Consider the following 25,833-nt stretch of genomic DNA (forward strand, 5'->3'; position numbering starts at 1 on the left):
TTTTGTCTATGGACACAATCACCCACGTTCTTTTTTATGTTTTTGTTGCACTCGCTGTAAACTGGGGCAGTACAGTGCTATACAACTCAGTGTCAACTTGTTAACTGACACTGCTTCACTATCTGTGAATGGCAGTTGGGTGAATTAAAATTAAATGATTTTCGTCGTAGTTTTCTTGCATTCTTACCTATGGAGCATGAAGAAATGCACTAAAACATAAATAAACAAACAAACAAAAAAGAGAATGAATAAACAGGAGCTCCGGATTAATGAGGGCTGGTTAAACGAGGTTCCACAGAACTTACGTAGTGCCTAACAATCAATGAAAAGAAGATGATTATTTGTGCTACCAACATGTTTCACCACAGTTGTGCCATCTTCAGTAGGTTTTTCTTTTATTCTGAAAGATATAAGTACAAATTTTTAAGTGAATTAAACGTGTTGACACAAAATTTCTTGTTGTTGTTGCTTAGATTTCATATATTGGTTGGAAATTACGTGGCCTGTGGCAGTCAAACGAAATCATCCATCGGTCTCTGTGAACACAGCATGTCAATTGCAACACGGGGATGTTACGTCAACGTCTGTATTGAATTTTTACCTAGAATGTAACCTCAAAACTAAGTATTCCGATGAAAACCTGTCTTACGGCTCGTTAACTTTTACCATTGGTACAGCTGATCTATTCTGATTACTCTATGTCGTCGTTTCTATATTCAGATGGACCTGTTGACGACAGTGTTTCGGAGACCTGTTTGGTGTGATATGCTATTTATATAGAGAGTAAATGAAAACTGTTTACAACGTACCACAGTGGTGTTGGGGAATTCGAGACGAATAATTTGATATAGGCCACTTGTGGTAGGTCCGGTAAACTACCTCAATTTAGCCAACAAAAGCGACTGCCCTAAGCTTACTCACTGCGTAATCTAACTTATGGTAAGGAGGACACACACACCCGTGCCCTAGGGAGGACTCGAATCTACGGTCCGACGGGGAAAGCCGCGCGGACCCTCACAAGACGCCTGAGACCGCTCGGCTACCATGCGCGGCATTTATTTTTTAGGTTATATTGTAGGCAAAAATTCAATACAGACGTTGAATTAACATCCGTGTGTTGCATTTGACATGCTGTGTTAACATAGGCCGGTGGATGATTTCTTTTGACTGTCGCCAGGCACGCTAATGTCCAACCGACACATAAAATCTAAACAACAACAACAAAGCTTGTTTCAACACGTTACTAATGACGTTAAAAATTTGTACTTATATTTTTCAGAATAAAAGAAAACCCCACTGAAGATACCACAACTGTGGTGAAACATGTTAGGAGAATAAACATGGTTGTGTTCATATGTTTTTGGATGGGGTCCGCCTTTAGAAAAACACTATTTTGTTTTTTAACCCAAACATGATTCACTGCAGTTGCAGCGTCATCAGTGGGCTTTTATTTTATGGCTGTTAAACACAAAGAATGTTCTTTACTGTTTGTATAGATGTAAATATTAGTTTATAAAATGTAATACAGATTTTTAAAGAACACGAGAATTTACCACATGGTGAGATTTTCCTGCTGTTTCATGATTTTATAGTGTTTGTTTTCTTTTACAGTTTGTCATCCGTAGCCGGCCGCAGTGGCCGAGCGGTTCTAGGCGCTTCAGTCCGGAACCGCACTACTGCAACAGTCGCAGGTTCGAATGCTGCCTCGGGCATGGGTGTGTGTGATGTCCTTAGTTTAGTTAGTTTTAAGTAGTTCTAAGTTCTAGGGGACTGATGACCTCAGATGTTAAGTCCCATACTGCTCAGAGCCATTTGTCATCTGTAACGATATACAACTTAATGTAGACAAAATATTTACGCAAAAATTACGATTTGGGAACTGTTATGGTTATGACTGAAATTAATTAATTTTATGTGGAAAGTTGTGTGTGTGTGTGTGTGTGTGTGTGTGTGTGTGTGTGTTTGTGCGTGCGTGAGTGTGTGTGTGTTTGTGTGTGCGCCTGTGTCTATTTACATTATGTTTCACTTGCATTTTCTTTTTTCATCTTCTTCACTGTGAGGTTCTGTGTGTTGAGCTGTCACTGTCACTGTTTCACTGTTTACCAGCTGTAAACAGAAGATGGCGGACAGTGGAACAGTTGAAGGCGTAAAACAAGATGTCGGACAGTGGAACAGTTGAAGGTGTTCCTAGTAGCACTTTCAACTGTTCTACTGTCCGCCATCTTGTTCTTACAGCTGGTAAACAGTGAAACATTGGCAGTGACAGCTCAATACACTCCTTTAGAATTGCGGCATATTGATTTGTTCTAGACTGTAGTGGGACGATCTCGGGACGAGCTCTATTGCACAGCGAGAGCCGCGCGGGATTAGCCGAGCGGTCTCGGGCGCTGCAGTAAAGGACTGTGCGGCTGGTCCAGGCGGAGGTTCGAGTCCTCCCTCGGGTATGGGTGTGTGTCTTTGACAGGATAATTTAGGTTAAGTAGTGTGTAAGCTTAGGGACTGATGACCTGAGCATAAGATTTCACACACATCTGAACATTTTTGCAGAGCGAGAGCCGCAGCAACGGACCACCCCGAGTTTCCCCGGTGGCGCTGGTTGCGTCGTGGGGTGGAAGCCCGGATGCCCTTCCCGGATCACGAAATAGCCGGAGAGCAGAAATGCAAGGCCTTGACCCACAAAATGCAGGACTGCGCCTGGGAGGGGGCCGGCAGAGCGGCGTGGGGGAGCCGCGGCTTCTTCTGCGGCAGAGGATCGCCGGCCGGCCAGTCGCCTGCAGCCGCCGCCACCAGCGCCGCCGCCTTCCTGGAGCGCAGGTAAGCCCACACCGCGCACCCCGCCACACCTCCGACCGCTCACAATTATGCTTTTATTACTTTTGGGATTCTACCCAACGTGCGATTTTTCAGCTTTATTAGGAACATTCGCAGCTCGAATCTTGAATTATACATTGAACGGCAACTACAATTCCAAATAAGCTCGGGACCGATGACCATAGCAGTCTGGTCCCTTTAATCCCACAACCCAAACCAAATAAGCTCTTCCTAAAAGGAAACATAGATGAGCTAGGCATTGTCGCAACTGGTAACGTCGAATAATTTCGTACACGATAGACAGTATCTCAACTCGTTTATAAAAATGATGAAAATACATTAGTATTATTAATGATTAGTTTTTTCTCGTTTGTGATTCTATCCAGTAGGCGATCTTTCATCTTTGCAAGAGTGACCGATTATATGTTGAAAATAAAACAACAGTTTGAAATACACTCTACGTCAAACAAAACGAGAATGACCTAGATACTGCCTTAATTAACAAACCTAAATAACCTCGTACATGCTATGAAAAAAAGGATTGCCCAAACAGCGAAAATATTCATGTGGCCTGTAATTGGTGCAGTCCTACAAAATGATACGATTGCTTTGGAATTACTGTAGTGTAAGAAATGTGTCCGACTTTTTACAAATAATAGGAAGTGATATGTCTTTTAAATAAAATCGTAACTTAATGTTTCGAGGAGTTGTAATTACTACTCTTCTCGTCTTAGCCAATTGAGGGCCAGCGACATATGCCGTGTCTCACGAAATCGAATTCTACGTCAATTATTTGCCAGTACGTCCAGAACGATTTCTGAAACCTGAAAAAAAAACAAATGTTTTGGTTCTACTTTCGAAGACAGATTCGGTGTACAAGTGTTCCATCTCAGCACGGGCCTTGACAAGCATGATTGGCACCGGCGACTTCTGCGGCTCACCTAAGTCATCCATATTCGCGGCAGTCATTGTTGTGACCTGTAACTGTTGCCGGAAGGTCAGCTGATGTAAGGCTACAAAAACTCGTGCTCGTCACATACGTGACCATTACGACGTTTTCTACACACAGTTTCTGCAGTAAGACGTGTAACGGACTCAGGTTTCTCGAACTTGTCCGCTAGGAAAATTGTTTGTTGTAAATATCCCGAGAATAACCTGTTGTCCAAAACGAATTAATTTAAATATACCTATGGGTCCAATGTAATAAACGATTATTTTTTTGAGTTACAAAGTTAATAAATTACGTTATTTCTAAGAAGTTAATGAGCTTGACTCAGCAAACGCATGACAGTATGCAAAATTTAAAAAGTTAATGAATTATGAAATCAGCGAGAGTTTCAGGGTTTTCTAACCAAACTTATTCACTTGCTGCTTTGTCAAAAGAAATTAACAATGTAATTCACAAAGTAGTCAATATTGATATATTTTACGTGAAAATGTCATACCAGAATGAAAGAACACACGGAAACCGTAGGAAAAGGCAAAGCTATGTTGTTGTTTTTATTGCAGAAAAGGAAACGGTGTTTAGAATGTAGGCGAATTACGCTCGTGTTAGATATTAATTATCTGTCCCATGATGTTTCAATCAATACTTCACTAAATTACTTTTATGCACTGGAACAACTGATGAATCTTGCATCAATCTGCATAATAAATTGAATTTCAGCCTTGGGCAACATATTAAAGCTGTATACTACGTGCGTACCAAAATATATGCATTGCATGCCTGTATCAGACGTATTGCTAGTTCGACCCCTGTAGCTGAGTGGTCAGCGCGACAGAAGATTTGTCCTAAGGGTCAGAGTTCGATTCCCGGCTGGGTCCGAGATTTTCCTCTCAGGAAATGGGTGTTGTGTTTTCCTAATCATCATCATTTCATCCCCCGTCGACGCGCAAGTCGCCGACGGAGCGTCAAATCGAAAGACTTGCACCCGGCGAACGGTCTGCCTGACGGGAGGCCCTAGCCACTCGACATTTATTTTACTTATTGCCCTCTACAACTGCTAGTTAACAACTAAGCCCCTGCAACGACAACCTTCACACAGATAAGCATTATTGAGAAATTCTTCGGGAATCAATGTAAGCCGTTGTTGCAGAGACACGGATTCTTTAATATGCGCTTGTGCTCACCTCGCCATTGTCGTCCTGCTCTCGACTAGGAGTCAACTTTTCCTTACTGAAAGAAGTCTAGCCATCAATTCGTTCTCCATGACCAGTTATAGTTTTTCCAGAAATTGCTAACAATACTGTAGTATTTTCCAAACGTGGCGCAGCTGTGGTGAAGTGTTTTTCACTTTTGCTACCGTACCGCCCGTGACCTCTGAACTAACTGGCGCAGTGGTGTACCCGCGAACCACGTATTTGAGAGGAGCGGGATTCGGATGCCTGGCTGGCCATAGTAATTCAGGTTTCCTGCAGTTGCCCTAAAGAGATCCAGGTGAATGATGAGGCAGTTACCTCGAAATGGCCGCAGCCGATTTCCTTCTCACAACTGTTTGCTCTGTCCCTCATGACCTAGATGTTGGTGGGCCTTTAAAGTTAAACATTGCTTCTTTTTGCCAACAGTCGGGACAGTCAACTGACATTCAAACAATATACACAGGCATCTCGCTGTCTAAAGAGCCGAAAAAGAAACGTAGAGCTATAACTGTTGAATGATGTTTCTGAGAACGTTTGGCGTTATTATTCTGCTTCCTATGTCCTCAATTTATTTCTTAAAACTCTTCTTTTGTCTTTCATTTGACGCCGAAACGCTAACGCTTTTCTTTTTTGTCTTCATTCCATTCATTACTAATGTACGTCGCCAAATTTTCCTCACCCTCCTTGTCTGCACGTCGCTCTGAAGTTTCCTGTGGTCTCTTGCCATTTAACTCATATACAGCAGAAATGGGATGTGCATATTGAGTTTCTTACGTATGCTTGTCATAAGCAAGTTTTTTTGGCAGTGATCTCTCTGTCGGCGTTTTAATAAAAGCAGTAACGAAGGAAGACCGAAATGAAATACTGTCTTCAATTGCAATTGTATGTTGATTTTTTTAATTTTCTATGTACATTGCCTTTTTCACGCTCAGGTGTATACCTTCAGCTGTTGAGGCAAAGTGTTACTTACGTTTATCATGTATTTACCCTGTAAATAAAAAAATTTACTTTCAGAAAAACTGACAGTTGCTTACTTATAAGTAACGAAGGAAAGTTAATGTTACAGTCGATCTAATTCCGTTTTCCACAGACTTTCTATATTACTACAACATTTACATCCAAATTACCTGATCACTCTGGAATTCACAGAAGTGTTTGACAGAGGGCCAATACAACCACTTTCAAATTGTTTCCGGGCCGTTTCACTTTCGAAAAGAGTGTGGGAAAAAAGAAGACCTAAATCTTTCCGTGCGAGCTCTGATTTCTTTAATTTTATTACGATGGCTATTTTTCCAACACAATATTTCCGCATTCGGAGGAGAAAGTTGGTAACTGGAAATTCGTGGAAAAATATCGTCTCAACGACAAACGGCTTTGCTTTTACACTGAGGTGACAAAAGTCATGGAATAGCAATATGCGCATATATAGGTGGCGGTAGGCTCGCGTACACCAGGTGCAGTGGCGAAGCTCTCATTTGTATTCAGGCGATTTACATGAAAAGGTTTCCAACGTGATTATGGCCGCACGACGGGAATTAACGGACTTTGAACGCGGAATAGTAGTTGGAGCTAGACGCATGGCACATTCCATTTCGGAAATCGTTAGGGAATTCAGTATTCTGAGAGCCACAGTGTCAAGAGTGTGCCGAGAATACCAAAATTCAGGCATTACCTATCAACACGGACAACGCAGCGGCCGACGGCCTTCACTTAACGATCGAGAGCAGCGGTGTTTGCGTGTAGAGTTGTCAGTGCTAACACACAAGCTACACTGTGTCAAATAACCAGAAAAATCATTGTGAGACATGCGGCGAACGTATCCCTCAGTACAGTGCAGTGAAATTTTGTGTTAATGGCCTATGTCAGTAGACGAAGAAGCTAATGCCTTTGATAATACCACGACATGGCATGCACTCATGGTGTTTAGTTGCATCAACAACCTTTAAATTTCTGTGACGTATAGAGTAAACGAAATTTAACGAAATTTTTTAGTACTCATGTGGAAGACCTCACACTTTTTATTGTTTAGTACCAACTGCCACCTTTAGCACCTTGCAGATATCTTCTTTAATTCGTTTTGTAATACTTTTAATCGGATGATGACTTTGGTAGATGGTAGACGTCATCAGGAACTTTGAAGTGACACCTTAAAGTGAAGTCGTCAAAGAGAAGTCGAATTTGTAACTGAATGTTATATTTTAGCCCAATTTTTTTAAATTATAGAATACCTGTCAACTCGCAGAGGAGGATGTAGAATGGAAAAACTGAAGATATAGATTTTCTTGTAATAAAATTTTGATTTGAGTTTGCTACATGTGCATTTGCTCCAAGGGATTTTGTTGAGAGCATTAAATTTGCTGTTAGTTGCTTACCCACCGCTCGGTGGTCTGAACTGCTGCTAGCAAATGTACGTTAATAACTGTGCTGGCTCTTACAATGTAATGTACCACGCATTTTGAAAACCGAGCGATACAGTACCAAACATGTTTGTAGAGGTACGTAACAGCTTAACACGTACTCCAGATGAGGATATATAAGGGGACGCAAATAAACTACGGACGTGGATAAAAATACCACTCAGCCTCACAACGCGACTCAGGCTGGCAATCCTTCAGTTGGTATGCTACCTCCGCAAACAATAGCGGCGTAGGGAGCGAAATGGCATATTCGTTAAGACACTACACTCGCGTTCAGGATAACTCGATAGTGATCGAGCACACCAAGGCAACATGTCGACACACTGTAGAGCATGTCGTATTATGTCAGCCGTATGTGGGTGAGCGCTATCCTGTTGGAAAACATCCCACGGAATACTGTTCACGAATGACAGCACAACATGTCGAATCACAAGAATGACGTACAAATTCAGTCTGGATGCGTGGGATAACCACGAGAGTACTCTTGGTGTCATACTAAATCACGCTCCGACCGTAACTCCAGGTGTAGGTCCAGTGTGTGTAGCACACAGACTGGTCGATTTGCAGGCCCCCAACTGGCGTCCTTGTATCCAACACACGGGCATACTGGCACCGAGGTAAAACCAGATTTCATCAGGAAGAACAAAAGGCCTCCACCTAGCCCTCCGATCAGCTGTCCCTTGACACCACTCAAGTCGCAAATGGCGATGGTTTGGGGTCGGGGCGCCTGCCTCGGCCTCGGAGAAACCGATTTGTAACAGTTTGTTGTGTCTCTGTGGTACCAAACGAAACTGCTGCCGCAGATGCAGTACGTGATGGTCTTCCCTGTCGGTAGTGCAACGTGTCGGTCCGGAGCATAGTTTTCTTGCGACGGTACATTCTCGTGACCACCGCTGCCAGCAATCGTGTCGTGCCAAGTCTTTCTATACTACAGCAGAAGGAACATCCAGTTTCCAGTAGCCTCCGTTCAAACTCAATGAAGTGTTGACATTATGATGTCCTTGTCGCCTTAAAGGTGATCTTGACGAACGTCAACTCACCACGTCCAGTTTCAAAGGTAAGTAACGCTCACTACCATTGCAGCGTCTATTTAAAGCAAATCTGGTTCAAATAGTGGCGCTTCTAGCGTCACTCTCGTGCGAGTAGCAAGAAATTTGAAAAGGCTTCATCTTTCAGGAGTAGAAACACGCCTACCAATTTTCGTTTATGTCGCACACCTCCTTCTCGGTGTTGTGATTTTTTTCCGTCGCTGTATAAGGGACGTGAAGAACGTAAGATACGGTCCCTATGAAAGACACGGAGATGCTGCGTACTCGTGTGAGACAGTTTTATCAGTACCTGACGGGGTTTGAAAAGGGCCTCATTGTGGGTCTCCATTCGGCGGGCTGGTAGAATTGTGCAATGTCCAGATTTATGGGGCATTGTGATTTGACAGCGGTCCAGACTGGACTTATGGCATACTCGTCGTCAAGATTCCAGTCGATCATTTCTGACCACAACAGAGGATCGCCTTATTGTTCAGCGAACACCTTCACATCTGCGTTTGGCAACCGAGAACAAGTAATGGATTCCCTGTGTCATTCCGCGCAATTAGTCAGTAACTATTAACAGCCGGACCGCCCCGAGCGTAGGCTACTGTTACCACCACACGAGCGGTGTGTATTGTGGGTCATAGTGTGGCCAATCGTCGGCTATGGCTGCAGGTCACGGCTGCTGCTGACTGAAGGCACACACAGCGTGCGGCTGCAAGGTGGCGGCACTTTTCAATACAGCAGTGCTTGTCCACAGGTCACGTGTTTCTACGAACTGTCTGTGTGACGCTGAGCTACTCCAATCGCCAGCGTGGTTCCCATATCTGTCCGTGATAGAATATGTGTAGGTTAAGTTCTGACGTCAACTCTGTCCCACTGCTAATATTCAGCAAGTATACCGAGGACTAGTTACAACTTTTGTGGTCCAGCTTGCCTCAGGAGAGGATACAACGGCTTTATGACACCCTTCCCAACAGAATCACTGCGTGTATCCGAGCCAGAGGAGGTCCAACGTCATAGTGATAAGTGGGCTCACACTGCCAATTTCATTGTAAATTTGACTCTATTTTGTAATCACCGAAGTAACATCACAGACCTCAATCTGCCAAGTTTCACTTTGTTTCGTCTTCCCCTTCTGGGTGCTTCACAGCTTCGGACAGTGTATTTTCATATTTACTAAATCAGTCTTCTACGATCCCATCAGGGTATCTCCTATGTAACAGGGGCCCAAAATACTGCAGAAGTTCTCTAGGTTAGATCAAGCTAGTATCTTACATGCAGTCTGCTTACCACATGCCCTGCAACTTCCCAGAACACTCAAAATAACTCCAAACCTTCCATGCATCTTTCTAGTATCGATTCCATGTGTTCGTTACATTTCTTTCCATATCGCAAGTCCACCATCATCATCCGTTAACGTAGGTCTATTTTTATCTCGTGGAGCTCAACATTTAGTCTGTTTTCCCAGTAAAGGGTGTTCAAAATAAAAGTGGCTCACAAAATATTTCATGCACCTTAAAATAGTTAACCGAACCTACATCATCTGCCGCAGGTGTGGATGTAAGTTGAAATGCCAATATGAAGGTGCACGAAATGTTTTCCAGGCCAGTTTTATTTTCCTCACTCTTTATTATGCGTAGATGTTTACTACGTATACTCAAAGTTTTATTTACTGCCTCGAAAACTTAAAGTTACGTAAGTAATTTTGTGTTTGTTTTCATTTTTACAATTGAATTCCACGACACAGTGCCGTAGGTCGTGACTAGAAGACCAAAAACAAAATATCACAGCCGAGTTGCAAACTTCAGTAGAGCGCGGTAATTAATTTTCGGTAGTAGTAAAAATGTTGCAGTTGTGTCAAGACAAAGCAAATGACTTTTTGGTGATGTGCTGGTAGTTGAGGTGGCCGGTAAAAACAGTCAGACACATTAAGAAGTTTTTTTTTCAGTATGTATATAAAGAGAATTGAGATATACGTAACTTTCCTCAGCTGTTCGTTCTTCTATGGTGCTGAGTTCTATACAGTGAGAGTAATATTCTTGATAGTAACGAATAGTACTGACTCTTGATGCATTTCAGAAGGCATTGGTAGCTACACTGAGCGACAAAAATCATGGTATACGATATGCACACATACAGATGGCAGTAGTACGGCATACAAAAGGTATAAAAGGGCAGAGCTGTCATCTGTACTGAAGTGATTCGTGTGATAAGTTTTCTGACGTGATTATGTCCTCCCGACGTGAATTAACACACTTTTAACGCGGAATAGTGGTTTGAGCAAAACACTTGGGGCATTCCGTATCGGAAATCGTTTGGGAATTCAGTATTTCGAGTTCCACAGTGTCAAGAGTGTGCCGAGAGTACCAAATTTCAGGCACGATCCCCCACCACAGACAACGCCTTCACTTACCGACTGAGAGCAGAGGCGTTTGCGAAGAGTTGTCAGTACTAACAAACAAGCAACACTGCGCAGAAATGAATGTGGGACGTACGACGAACGTATCCGTTAGGATAGTGTGGCGAAATTGTGCGTTAATAGGCTATGGCAGCAGATGACCGAGGCGCGTGTCTTTCTTAACAGTACATCTACAGCAGTGCCTCTCCCGGCCTTGTGTCCTCAGACGACTGGAAAACCGTGTCCTGGTAAGATGAGTCCCGATTTCAGTTGGTAACTGCCAATGGTAGGGTTCGAGTGTGGTGCAGACCCCACGAAACCTTTGTCCCAAGTTGTCAAAAAGGCACTGTGCAAGCTGGTGGCTCGATAATGGTGTGGGCTGTGTTTACGTGGAATGGAGTGGCTCCTATGGTCCAGTTGAACCGACCAGTCATTAGAAATGGTAATGTTGGAGTACTTGGAGACCATTTACAGAAGTTCACGGACTTCACGCTCCCAAGCAATGATGAAATTTTTGTGGATGACAAGGCACCGTGTCAAAACATTCTGGAAAATTCGAGCGAATGATTTGGCCACCCAGATCGCTCGACATGAAGCCCATCGAACATTTATGGGACATAATTGAAGGGTCAGTTCGCCACAAAATTGTACACTGGCAACACTTTCGCAATTATGGACGGCTATGGAGGGAGCATCGCTCAATATTTCTGCAGGGAACGTCCAGCGACTTGTTGCACTACGTCGGGGAAAAGGAGGTCCGACACGAGATTATGAGGCATATCGTAATAATGCTTAGTGTTATGCTACTCCGGTGTATTTTGGACACCGCAGTGGCGGCCCCTATCGGAGACAACGTACGACGGGAAGAACAAGTTCGCCCGGCGTTGGCAGTTAAATTGTGCCGTCTCCCGCTAGCCACCTGGTCCGCTCGACGAAGTAGTCCGTCCCGCATTTGGCTGTCTGGGTTTGCCGGACTCACCTGCAACATTTCAGCTGCTGTCGGAAACGAACTACCGCACGATACTGCCCCTAGCGGCGCTCTGAGGTACTCTGGGACGGAGATTTCAGTGTGCGCCAGGACTGCAGACAGTTACCGGCAAACGAAGAAAAAATTAATTACACTGCTTTGTTTTTTCGTAGTGATAAAAATAAACGATACGATTAGCCTCGGAAGCGAAGGAAAACCGTCTAGGCGTATACCACTAATCACATTATCGAATTTTATTAGTTTCTCTTTTTCTTCTATTTATCACGTTAAAAATAGCTGTTTTTCGGTAAATTAAGTTGAAATACGGCTTAAGCCGTTCTGCATTCCTTACAGTCATCCAATTTCTGACATCGAAATCTTGTAAAAGCATACTATGCCAGGGTGGTCAAACAGTCAGTGATGTCGACCCCATTCAATTATTAGAACTGAGTGTAGATGGAATTCTTTCTTGGAAATATCAGGTTCAAGATTTTGTGCAGAAACTGAATGCTAATATCTTCACTACAGGAATGTCTCAGACAGTGAAACACTCGTTTACTTTGCTTACTTTCATTCTATTATCTCGCATAGTGCTATATTTTGGGCAACTGTGAACACTCACCAGGAAAATTTTTAGCTCAGAAAAGTGCGGTCAGACTGATGTGGCGTATCGTTTCGCGAACTTGGCGTAGGCCGTTGTTCAGGTGTCTCAGTATCCTGATTCATTTAGAAGAAAATGCAGCAGTAAATTTTATAATCCGCATTCTGTAAACTACATACTGACTCGTTCGATGACCAAGTAGCTTTCGTTCACATTGTGTCCCGGAACTTTATAAGTAAATGAATAAATAAATAAAATAATATTTTCCCGTAGACAATAGCATCATCAGTCAAGAAGATCTCATCTAATAAATCGCATATTTCTACTGAGAACACTGGTGGTCCAGTTACATTTCGTTATGGGGCTACCACTGAAAGACCTTTTATCCTAATAATTTTCTGAGAAAATATTCACTTTCATCGTATCCCGGCTGTCAGTCCTACCTCCGCTGTCGAGGTAGCTAACGCACGCCTGGGCCCTAGCTTCTGACTAGGAGGTAGGTCGGTTCCAATACTTGTGGTGGATGAAATCTTCACTGACGGTATTTGGCCAGTAAGGGGGGGGGGGGGGGGGGGGGGGAAAGGTGGCGGCGTTAAGTTCCCGATCATCAGTATTTGCGCCAATGTCCCAGTGTTTCAAGAAGCGATGGCATGTGACAGTTGATAGTCGTCCGTGCGTCAGATAGCGACGTTAAACTGTGCTACCCGAGAGGTACTATTTGCCACCGGCTTTCATCCTCTCACTTCTCTCATCAACCATCATCATCATCATCATCATCATCATCATCATCATCATTTTACAACGCAAAAAAATACCGACGGAAAAAAAATCGCAATACCAAGGAGTTGCACAACATAAACGAGAGTTGGTAGGCATGTTTCTACATCTGAAAAACGATATCTACTCAAATTTCGAGTCAGTTGCGTAAAAGTTCCGCTAGTAGCGCCAGTATGAGGATGCAAATCAAGTTTGCTTTAAATACACGCTGCGTTAGTTACCTTTGAGATTGGATGTGGTCAGTTAACACCTGTCAAGAATTTCCATAAAGCGACAAATACACCATTACTAACACCCTACCAAGTTTGAAAGGGGGCGTGTAATAGGGCTACCAGAAGAAGTTCGATATTCTTTCTGCGATATTACAGAAAGTCTTGGCAGAAATGTAATCATTGTACACGATTGCTGGCAGCGGTGGTCACAAGAATGTATGGTAACAAGAAGACAGGGCTTCGATCGGCCACGTGACACTATCCAGAGGGAAGACTATCGTGTTCGACGTGTAGCTCTGATGCATTGTCCTGCATCTGCACCACAGTGACACAACGAACTGTTACCTCAAGGACGGCTGCAAGCCAGACGCCTTGTAGTGTGCATTCCACTGACCCCGAACACCGCCATTCACGACTTCAGTGGAGCCAAGCGAGAGCCCACTCTCCAGTGAGGGTGGAGGTCTGTTGTTTTTTCTGATGAAAGCTGGTTCTGCCTCTGGCCGTGTGTTGGAGTTACACACGCCCGCTTGCAACCGACCTGCCTGCATTCTAGACGCATTGAACCTGCATCTGGAGCTATGGTCTGGCGTGCGATTTCGTATGATACTCTCGTGGTTATCCCAAGCACCCTGACAGTAAAACTGTACGTCAGTCTGGTGATTCGAACAGCATTCCAGTGGGTGTTTTCCAACAGGGCAACACTCGCCCACGTTCCGCTGATGTAACCAAACATGCTGTGCAGTATGTTGACATGTTGCCTTGGTGTGCTCGATCACCAGATCTGTCTCCAGTCGAGCATTTATGGGACATCGTCTGACGACAACTCCAGTGTCATCCACAAACTGCATTAACCATCTCTGTATTGACCGATCAAGTGCAACAGGCATGGAACTCCATCCCACAAACTGACAACCGATTCCTGTGCAACACAATGCATGCACGTTTGCATGCCTGTGTTCAGCGTTGTGGCGGTTACACGGGTACATCAGCATTTCACAATTGCATTAGCTTATCTCGCTCTTATGTTAACTTACGAGCTTGCAATTTTAGTCCCTTAAATATGCTACCGAGACAAAAGTATTGGCGAAATTTCATTAATCTATATTAATTATTTTTTGGTGTCGCCAATTTTTTCATCAGTCGCGCTGGATAGCCGCTTTGTCTTAGGCGTCTTCCCACGGTTCGTACGGATCCCCCAGTCGGAAGTTCGAGTCCTCCTTCGGGCAAGGGTGTCTGTGTTGTCCTTAGCGTAAGTTGGTTTAAGTTCGATTAAATAGTGTGTAAGGCTAGGAACCGATGACGTCAGCACTTTGGTCCCATAGGACCTTACCACAAATTCCCGAAAAAAAAATTCCATCAATGTAACATAACACCGTACACGCGTCCGTGACATTCTCCTGTACTCTACAATTATACGTAAGACAAATATCGACATGGAAAGGGAACAATGTCAGCTGAGGAAGATCACAGTTTCCGACATGCACCAGAACCCACCCCATAATGACACTAGTAATTGATTTTTTTTTTTTGGTTATGAGTCAACACTGTAGTAGAGATTCGAACGTCGTTTGAGTGTCTAGAAAGAAAAACTTTCCCTCTTCCAGGCGACGCACTGAGGCCTTCCTAAAACTTAACTTGTGTCGGAGCCGACCCCTAACAAGTCAGTAGTGGGCAGTTTCGCAGCTAAGGACGTCACCGAGCAGCGGAGGAAGGCCAGGAAGAGTGGGGGCGGGAAGCCCGCTTCCCGCTCATTGTTACGCAAGGCTGTGTTGCGGCTCCCGGCCCGTACACAGTAGCGTTACACAGGCCCGCGGAACTGCGTATTCTCCGCCTCGCAAGAGGCAGGCACCTTAGCCGTCTGGCATTTCGCGGCTGATTACTACAGAATGAGAGGTCGTGCTCGTGGCTGGTAGTTACTGAAAAATAGCCAACCCGGCTGCTTAGAACCGCCTGCGAACATTGAACATTTTTCAGAACAACTGTTTGTGGGAAAAGAAACTGTGTCACGGAATTTACAGGTCATGAGAGTAGGTCCTATATGTAAGGAAATGCGTTACAAGGGAGGTACAGTAACTAGAGGGTGGAGACAAAAGATGTTTGACAGTGAAGCCTGTATCAGCATCAGGCACGTGAGCCCGCAGGCGACCGTCTCGTCGCATCAGTCATCCCTCCAGGCGTGGCGCATCTGCACTTCCTGTAGGTGACCTGTCTCCCACGGTGGTTCGAAGAGTAATGTGGCTACTACATGATGTTGCTCGAGCTCACTTCCTTCTTAAGGGTGGAGCTAAAACACTAATACAGGTAGAGCATGCCCACTTCCTTAATGTGTTCTCACGTGTGCTTTCACTCATTGATACTTACGATGTCAGAGATCTTTTATCTCTATCTTCGAGTGGGTTTATCTCCCGTGGAACGCATTTCTGGCCATATCTCCGCATGAAATATTTGCTCTTTATTTTCTCAGGGATAGTTCCTGCAGTTTGCCCTTATTTAGCAAAATATCCTGTTTACTAACAGTTTCTATTCTGCAAGTATCTCTCACGTTCCAATTTGCACAGAAACTCTCGTGCATACCTTGCCGAACTTCTGGAAGAATGGATACTACGGAGAAATGGTTTGGCTACAACGGATTGGTCCACAAAAATTTAAAAATGGTTAAGTTTATAGAAAGGTGCATGCTGCCTGACTTTTAAAATCGATTACAGTGTGAATCTTCCATATGCTAACCGAGCGAGGTTATATAGGGTGATTCAAAAAGAATACCACAACTTTAGGAATTTAAAACTCTGCAACGACAAAAGGCAGAGCTAAGCACTATCTGTCGGCGAATTAAGGGAGCTATAAAGTTTCATTTAGTTGTACATTTGTTCGCTTGAGGCGCTGTTGACTAGGCGTCAGCGTCAGTTGATGCTAAGATGGTGCTACTTCGAAGGTGCTACTGTAACTGGACTACAGTATCTGGAGAAGTTAGAGAATTGGCTGTTCCCTCAGCTCGAACAAGAAGCACAACAATTCATATTTCAGCAGGATGGAGCGCCATCACATTGGCACTTATCTGTCCGTAACTACCTGAACAACTACCCAAGGCGATGGATCGGCCGCCAGGCAGCCCGTGACAGAGCACTTCATCACTGGCCTCCAAGAAGCCCTGATCTTACCCCCTGCGATTTTTTCTTATGGGGGTATGTTAAGTATATGGTGTTTCGGCCACCTCTCCCAGCCACCATTGATGATTTGAAACGAGAAATAACAGCAGCTATCCAAACTGTTACGCCTGATATGCTACAGAGAGTGTGGAACGAGTTGGAGTATCGGGTTGATATTGCTCGAGTGTCTGGAGGGGGCCATATTGAACATCTCTGAACTTGTTTTTGAGTGAAAAAAAACCTTTTTAAATACTCTTTGTAATGATGTATAACAGAAGGTTATATTATGTTTCTTTCATTAAATACACATTTTTAAAATTGTGGTATTCTTTTTGAATCACCCTGTACACTGAACTCACATTCTGGAGAACGGTTCTTCTAACTCCCTTCCAACCGTCAACATTTAGGTACTCCGTTGTCTCCCCAAATCGCTTAACATATATGTCGGTATGTTCTACTTTAAAAAGGACTGTTTCCGATTTCCTTTTCCCACTCCAAGTTTGTGCTCCTTCTGTATTAACTTTGTCACAGACGAGTCGTCGTATCTTACTGTTCCTTCCTTCTTGTAGTCACAAGCACTAATATTCGCGGTATGGGATCAAAGAGGACCTGGACTCATTTTGAGGGAGTTTGCCCCCAACTGGTTGCAGGCGAGTCCACGAAGCATCGACAGTGATAGTGGAAGGAACAAATGGTACAAGTTGCCCACCATCTATATCTCAGACGACAACTGCCGTGAACAGGTAGATCAGGGATAAGATGCGCGTTCTTCGCTACTTCGGTCAGTTACTGTCGTACGGGAATGTAGTGCTGCAAGGATGACACACTATCTGTGGCAGTAAGGCCACATTGATGTAGCAGTTGGTATACAGCAGCTGCTCTTGTGGTTTCTGGAGACTGGAAGACGACGCAATGGATGCGTGCTACCCGTCCAACCGATACCAGACGGTGTCGAACCGTTGGCCCAAACGGGTCCAGACTGGTGACGAAACTGGCGAACAGTTGCTCCTGTGTGGACAAGAAGACGGTCATCCCATGTTATGGTCACAGCACGCGCTCCAGTAACCGTTCATCGCTTCGTTAGGCTCGCTTCTACCTACCACTTTGTTTAAGGCACCACAGTAGTAGCAGCAGTAGCAACGTAGTGAGACATTAGAACTCAACACGAATCTAAAATGAATACATAGAATTTCTCTAGGCCGCGTGGTTTGAATTCCCCTCAAAATAATGTCGGATGACGACAAGAAACAGTAATCTATACTCAGGCATTGTAGTGCGATGATACACTGAACACAGGAGACTAGAAGTCCTGTAGATAACTGTCGAATTTCGATCTTAATATGATTAGCAGTTCATACTTGTCCCATACACGATAGCATCATCTGAGCTATACCGCTGCCAGAAATGCTCTACGAGATGCACGTCAGGTGAACATGCAAGACGTTCTATTAGCACAGTATCGTTGCTCTGCAGTGCGCCGGCAACAAGAGCAGTTCTGTGGACACGGTAATGGTCATCCGCAGAACTCGAAAGAGAATACAACCTACCGTTGTGTCGCATTGATCGTGTAAGCGGGCTGGGCTGATTCCACGTCCACCCTAACTGTGTCGTTCTAATATTTATCGGACACTGTATCTTGTCACTCGTTACTCTGAACTAGGATACCCCTAACTTGTGTAGTCTGGCACGGACGTAGAGTGTTATAGTGTGCCGACTTCGTGAAATAGTTCTGGAGAATAAGTTGGATGCCTGCAGTACGTGCAAGATCTAAAGCTGTAATAGAAAGAACACAGGATCTGTACATTTTTAACAGTAGGCATATGTAGATATGTTCCCTGTCTATAGAAACCTACCAGCGCCTGTTTGGAGCATACGGTGAGCGGGACCTCTGGTATTTGCAACTTTTTTCAGTTGTAAGCTCGATAGTTTGACACTCCCATAGCACAAGCAACGTTGGCGATACTTCGAACTCATTCAATCCCGAAAAAGTGGCACTCTAATGGGCACAATTACGCAGCGACGGTTGCGGATATCTTGTCGTTCCCCGGCAATTGTCAAGAATTTTATTTGATTGCTTGCGATAATTGTATGTGTTAAAACCATTTGTCAGAGTGCCTTTGGCGGCCAGTGTGCTACTAATTTCTCCATCCGAGGACGCCTCCTAGGTTTTCTCAAACCAACGTGTCTCGAGCTCCTTCCTTTCTTCCAAACTCTTAAGTGATGTAATTCTCCATTCGAAGGTAGGGACATCTAATCGTGTACTATTAATTTTATGGCGTACCTAGTTTATGGATGTTATGGATCCCGTTTATATGGAATTTCCGATTTTGTTCTCGATTTATAGAAGAAGCTGCGTTAAAACGTATGCCAGTCAGTAGAATATCAGTGTTTTCTCTAATACCAATAAACACCCGGTTCTTTAAAGAATCGAACTCCCATGTATACGACAACTTAAAATTTCTGATTACTTTAAAAATGAGTTTATATATTAACTATTTAACATTACGTATGTAAGCCAGAAAAGATTTAGAAAAGTTTTGAAATTATACACTGAAGAGCCAAAGAAATTGATACAGCTGCCTAATTTCGTGTAGGGCCCCGTGAGCATGCAGAAGTGCCGCAGTACGATGTGGCACGGACCCGACTAATGTCTGAAGTAGTGCTGGAGGGAATTGACACCACGAATCCTGCAGGGCTGTCCGTAAATGCGTAAGAGTACGAGGGGATGGAGACCTCTTCTAAACAGCACGTTGCAAGGCATCCCAGCCAGATATGCTCAATAATGTTCATGTCTGGGGAGTTCGGTGGCCAGCAGAACTGTTATACTCAAAAGAGTGTTACTGGAGCCACTCTGTAGCAATTATGGACGTGTGAGGTGTCGCATTGTCTTGCTGCAATTGTCCAAGTCTGTCGGAATGCACAATAGATATGAATGGATGCAGGTGATCAGACAGGATGCTTAAGTACGTGTCAGAGTCGTATCAGGGACCCCATATCACTCCAACTGCACAAGCCCCACACCTTTACAGAGCCTCCACCAGATTGAACAGTCCCTCGTTGACATGCAGGGCACATGGATTCATGAGGTTTTCGCCATACACCGCGGCAGTCATGGACTGTGCGGCTGGTCCCGGCGGAGGTTCGAGTCCTCCCTCGGGCATCGGTGTGTGTGTTTGTCCTTAGGATAATTTAGGTTAAGTAGTGTGTAAGCTTAGGGACTGATGACCTTAGCAGTTAAGTCCAATAAGATTTCACACACATTTGAACATTTTGAACATCGCCCTACCCGTACACCTCCATCCACTCGATAAAATTTAAAACGAGACTCGTCCGACCAAGCAACAAGTTTCCAGTCATCAACAGCCCAATGTCGATGTTAACGGACCCTGGCGGGGCGTAAAGTTTTGCGTCGTCCATTCATCAAGAGTGCAAGAGTGGGTCTTCGGCTCTGAAAGCCCATATCAATGACGTTCCGTTGAATGGTTCGTGCGCTGACACTTGTCGATAACCCAGCACTGAATTCTGCAGCAACTTACGGAAGGGTTGCACTTGTGTCACGTTGAACGATTCTGTTCAGTCCTCGTTGGTCCTGTTCTTGCAGGATATTATTCGGCCGCAGCGTTGTCGGCGATTTGATGCTTTACCGGATTCCTGATATTCACGGTACACTCGTGAAATGGTCGTACGGGAAAATGCCCACTTCATCACGACCTCTGAGATGTTGTGTCCCATCGCTCGTGCGCCGACTATAACAGCACGTTCAAACTCACTTAAATGCTGATAAGCTGCCATTATAACAACAGTAACCGATCTAACAACTGTGCCAGACACTTTTTGTCTTATATAGGCGTTGCCGACGGCAGCGCCGTATTCTGCCTGTTCACATATCTCTGTATTTGAATACGCATGCCTATACGAGTTTCTTAGGCGCTTCGACGTATTTAAAGTTTGTTGGAAGTCGCTACGTGCCCTCATTATCAAACACTGGAGGAGTATAGTCCGGGTAATTTATGCTCTGTTTTAAGCAAAAGCTAGTTTTTCACGCATCTCAATGTTTATGAGTCATAGAATACAATTTGGCAGGTATGTTCTGTGGTATATGTGGGTACTTGCCATAAAATGTGTTGCGAATATAGGTAGTAGTAAGAAAATGTCAGGCGTAATGCTGAAGTCTGACTGCATGAACAGCCAAAAGGTAGTAACCCATAATATTTTTGCCTTTCATCATTTTGTGTGTGTATGTGTGGGTAGGGGGCGAGGTGTCTGTGACGAAACGTTTCGTAAAGCGTTTAAATTATGTATTAGGTTTGTTGGAAGACGCTAAGTGCTCTCATAGTGAAATACTGAGTGAATTAATTGGGGTTATTTGCGTGCCGTGAGTTATATTGCCTCAAGCTGTATGCTCGTATACAATGTCTGACTGTAACATGTGTCTTGCTTTGTTAGACCTGTAACCTCTTACAGAGTAGAGTACGACAGCATTTTAAATTCGCTCAGTAATTATATTAAATATTGAAAATCACATGTTTGTGATCGTGGTAGCCTTTAGGTAGCCAAACTTAAGTTCGAACTAAGTGACCGTTCTCCGGGTTAGAAGCTTAGCAGTTTAGATTGGCCTTCCAAACAAATTGAAACCATTTGTCGAGCCGTAATGCGAACTTGGATCGTTAAATGTATATGATAATTCTCTACAAACTGGGTTGAGATTTGAATCCTAATACCTCAGCGAAATTTAAGCGATGTGCAGCTGACGAATGGAACGTTTGTTCCAGAACTGCATGTTAGGCTTGGTACAATGAATTCGTCTCTCTATCTTCTCTCCCAGAAGTGACAGATCTTCAGCAAAAACAGACAAGGGAAATCAATGGAAGTGACTAAATTTCAGTGAGGTACTGTAGCTCTTCCGGAAGGCTGTACAGTTCTTCAGAAGAACTGTTAAACTTGCCGAACATTTGGTGAAGGCTGCAGTACTGCTGTTGGTGATCGAAGAAGGGAGGATATGCCCTTCGTTCTGGGTCCGAACGGAAGTGCTACACAGACTGGCGGCTTCAGTCTCCTGTTAGACGAGCGGCCGTTACTGATGGCATGGCGGCAAATTTGGTCCTATGTCACATCCAGGAGATTAGTGTTCAACTTCCCGACGACAACGAGGGAAGGAAGCGGAAGGAAATTCGCCGTGCCCTTTCAAAGGAACCGCCTCGGCGTTTGCCTAGAAACGATTTAGGAAAACCAAGGAAAACCTAAATCAAGATGGCCAGACGCGGGTATCAACCGTCATCCTCCAGAATGCGAGTCCTGTGCGTTAACCACTGCGCCACCTCGCTAGGTCCAAATGTCGTATCCACAGTGCCAGATAGCATCATCGAGAACATTGTGATGGGAGCTACACTACTGTCCATTAAAATTGCTGCACCAAGAAGAAATTCAGATGATAAACGGGTATTCATTGGACAAATATATTATACTAGAACTGACATGTGATTACATTTTGACGCGATTTGGGTGGATAGATCCTGCGAAATCAGTAACCAGAACAACCACATCTGGCCGTAATAACGGCCTTGATACGACTGGACAATGAGTCAAACACAGCTTGGATGACGAGTACAGGTACAGCTGCCAATGCAGCTTCAACACGATACCACAGTTCATCAAGAGTAGTGACTGGCGTATTGTGACGAGCTAGTTGCTCGGCCACCATTGACCAGACGTTTCCAATTGGTGAGATAGCTAGAGAATGTTCTGGCCAGGGCAGCAGTCGAACATTGTCTGTACAGGACCTGCAACATGCGGTCGTGCATTATCCTGCTGAAATGTAGGGTTTCGCAGGGATCGAATGAAGGGTAGAGCCACTAGTCGTAACACATCTGAAATGTAACGTCCACTGTTCAAAGTGCCGTCAATGCGAACAAGAGGTGACCGAGACGTGTAATCAATGGCACGACATACCATCACGCCAGGTGATACGCCAGTATGGCGATGACGAATACACGCTTCCAATGTGCATTCACCGCGATGTCGCCAAACACGGATGCGACCATCATGATGCTGTAAACAGAACCTGGATTCATCCCGAAAAATGACGTTTTGCCATTCGTGCACCCAGGTGCGTCTTTGAGTACACCATCGCAGGCGATTCTGTCTGTGATGCAGCGTCAAGGGTAACCGCAGCCATGGTCTCCGAGCTGATAGTCCATGCTGCTGCAAACGTCGTCGAACTGTTCGTGCAGATGGTTGTTGTCTTGCAAACGTCCCCATCTGTTGACTCAGGGATCGAGACGTGGCTGCACGATCCGTTACAGCCATGCGGATAAGATGCCTGTCATCTCGACTGCTAGTGATACGAGGCCGTTGGGATCCAGCACGGCGTTCCGTATTACCCTCCTGATCCGACCGATTCCATATTATGCTAACAGTCGTCGGATCTCGACCAACAAGAGCAGCAATGTCGCGATATGATAAACCGCAATCGCGATAGGCTACAATCCGACCTTTATCAAAGTCGGAAACGTGATGGTACGCATTTCTCCTCCTTACAAGAGGCATTACAACAACGTTTCACAGGCAACACCGTTTGTGTATGGGAAATCGGTTGGAAACTTTCCTCAGGTCAGCACGTTGTAGGTGTCGCCACCGGCGCCAAGCTTGTGTGTATGCTCTGAAAAGCTAATCATTTGCATATCACAGCATCTTCTTCCTGTCGGTTAAATTTCGCGTCTGTAGCGCGTCATCTTGGTGGTGTAGCGATTTTAATGGCCAGTAGTGTAGTTTAGGAGGAAGTATGCCGCTCGCCAGGGTTCCTCCCACTCTTCCTTACTTGGTGCGACGCACTGGAAGTCGCGACTAGGTCGACGCATAGCGACGTAAGAGGGAATTCTACTTTGGCATCTGTGATGACTGTTCGGGTGTGTGTCGTCGATCAGAAGAGTGGGAACTAGTGGAGTTTATTAAGCAGTCACATACAGGAGCATCTCCAGGTATGGCGCTTTGGCAGATCATCGCTTACAATGACCGTACACTGTTCATGTTTGTTGAGGGAAGACTGAGTAGTGCCAGATTCCTTCACAACATCACCCGGTCCCGTCTGTTGCCGGCCTATTCTGTTCCTACAACGCCAAAAGTCAGAAAGATATTTCTTGCAGTAGGACAATGGAAACTCTTTTGCTCGAGCAAACCTAGATGTTCGTCAGATACGTCTGCTACCACTGTCACCAGATGTTTCGCAAAACATGATGGAACGGCGCCTCCTCCAGACTGAATTACCGGCGTCACATATTGACCGACTGTGATAACAAAGGGGAAGTAGCGTTATGTGATATTTAACTTTGTGGACTAAAGCGTCTCATTGCACTGCATGACACCAAGTGTCGTAAGTAAAGTGTCGAAGATTTGTGACCCGGCTAGACTGATAGAGAAATTAGCGTCCATTTTAGTGAATGCTGTATTATCATATTGTAGTTATTCACTGCTAGTAAGGTCGGTTATCTATTTCGTTAGAAACACATGCTTAGGGAAGTCGTTCTGTACTGGCAGAAAGATATTATCGATACTACTGTCATTCATATGTTTATTTAGCCAGTTAGTCGGTGGGTAAACAGTATTGCCTATGCCTGGTGTGCATTAGGGGTAAAGTGATTGTGTCTACGCTTGACGTTAACGCTTTTATTGACTGTGAACGAGCTGCGGTGTTTTCCTTTTCTTATTTTTTGAGCACTAAAGTAGTTAGAAGTAGACATTTTTCGCAATTTTTTAGAACTGACATATATCAGGTTCGTTAATTGACATAGACACAGGAATTTCACTGAAACACTCAGAACAACATTCAACAGTAGCTGCAAATATTCTCGGTTAAAAGGCAATAATTCTCACTTATTACTGCAAACGTGTATCACACAGTCATATCAGTTGCACTCGATGCTATAGACAATTACTACATACATGCGTGCATGCAAAAGAAATGTGTATATTGGGCACCGTCTCGATTACAGAACTGTGCCTGTAGTTCAGCTGAATTTGAATCACCTACGAAAATGGGTCTGTAACGTTTCAGGCATTACTTTGGCGTATCCTTTTTGTATTATTATAGATATAGCACGATTCATACCAATAATTTTTACCTTTATTTTCAAAGCTTTTCTACACCTTTCACTACTTATAAAGAAACGCAATTCCGTAAGTTTCTTCGTTATGAGAGTGCCGTGGGATTTATTCAGTTGCAGTTTTCGTGTTATTAAAATGTCTGTGCTGAGAAGGAGCTAGGCATAGGCAGGCAGTATACTTGGGATGTGGCACACAGTCAGAGTGACGTAGTATTCCTATCGAGCAATTGTTTTACGTCGTCAGCGTCATGTTAGCTAATTTTCTTAAAGTACAAGAATCAGGAAAAACCCGAATGATAAAATCATTGTGTCGGGACATGAATTCATAGGTATCTAGCGACAGTGTCAAGCGAGACAACACATGTCAGTGACTTTCTTTACCACTATATCAGATATTCTGTAATACGAGGGTTACCCAGAAAGTACTGTGCCGCATTGTTTTTTCTCAGCCGAAAACAGTGCTTCGAATGCGAAACGTTACGTATGTGTTAGTTGAAGTTTCCTGAGTGAGCGCGCCAAGTTTCCGTTGCTTCTGACAGATAGCGTAGCCGCAGAACAGTTTCAAAATGGTGTCTATAGGTGATGTACGTTACAAGCAACGTGCCGTCATTGAATTTCTCGCTGCAGAGAAAGAAACTGTGGGGAACATTCAGATATGCTGTCGACAGAAGTCCAGTTAGTAGCTGTGCACGGAAGGTGAGGTCATCAGATGGCGGTTCGGCGGAGCTCAACGATTTGAAGCGGTCGGGGAGACCACCCACGGCTGTCACACCTCACATATTGCAGTCACTTTGAAGTGAAATGACGCATTCAATAAAAGTTACTTGGCATATCATAATACAGCCTAACTTACTTTTTTAAGTCACCTCATACGATATGTCGGAAGTCGGTGCAGAAGATATCATAGTATCCAGAACGAATATTTCACTCTGCAGCGAAGTGTGCGCTGATATCAAGATTGTTTTTAATTTATAACTAATTTTAGCGCATTTGAGTAGTTTCCTTCTCATCTGAATGCTCGTACGTTACTTTCTAAATTCTTACTAAAAGCTAGAAGCCTCATTGCTTTGAGTGGTATTCCGTAATAGCACGAAAATGAATTTTGATCACATTATCAAAGCAGATTCAATTGCCTCGGATTTACTGAATGACAGTTAATATGCGTGGTTAGTAGTTAATACAACAAACAATTCTCCCAGTCCTTAGAAAAAATTCAATATCTACATAGACACTCC

At 44.2% G+C, this 25,833-nt stretch overlaps 1 protein-coding gene across 1 annotated transcript in view; it reads left to right on the forward strand.

Moving 5' to 3' along the window:
• The first annotated feature begins 2,764 nt into the window (after positions 1–2,764).
• The window catches only part of LOC126298990 (mucin-3A-like), a 258,596-nt gene continuing 235,527 nt past the window's right edge, over positions 2,765–25,833 (forward strand). Inside the window, exon 1 of the mRNA XM_049990613.1 lies at positions 2,765–2,814. The gene's annotated coding sequence lies outside the window, so the exon portion shown is untranslated. The remainder of the gene's footprint in view (positions 2,815–25,833) is intronic.

The sequence above is a fragment of the Schistocerca gregaria genome, chromosome X (assembly GCF_023897955.1).
Source record: "Schistocerca gregaria isolate iqSchGreg1 chromosome X, iqSchGreg1.2, whole genome shotgun sequence".
NCBI classification, from domain to species: domain Eukaryota; kingdom Metazoa; phylum Arthropoda; class Insecta; order Orthoptera; family Acrididae; genus Schistocerca; species Schistocerca gregaria.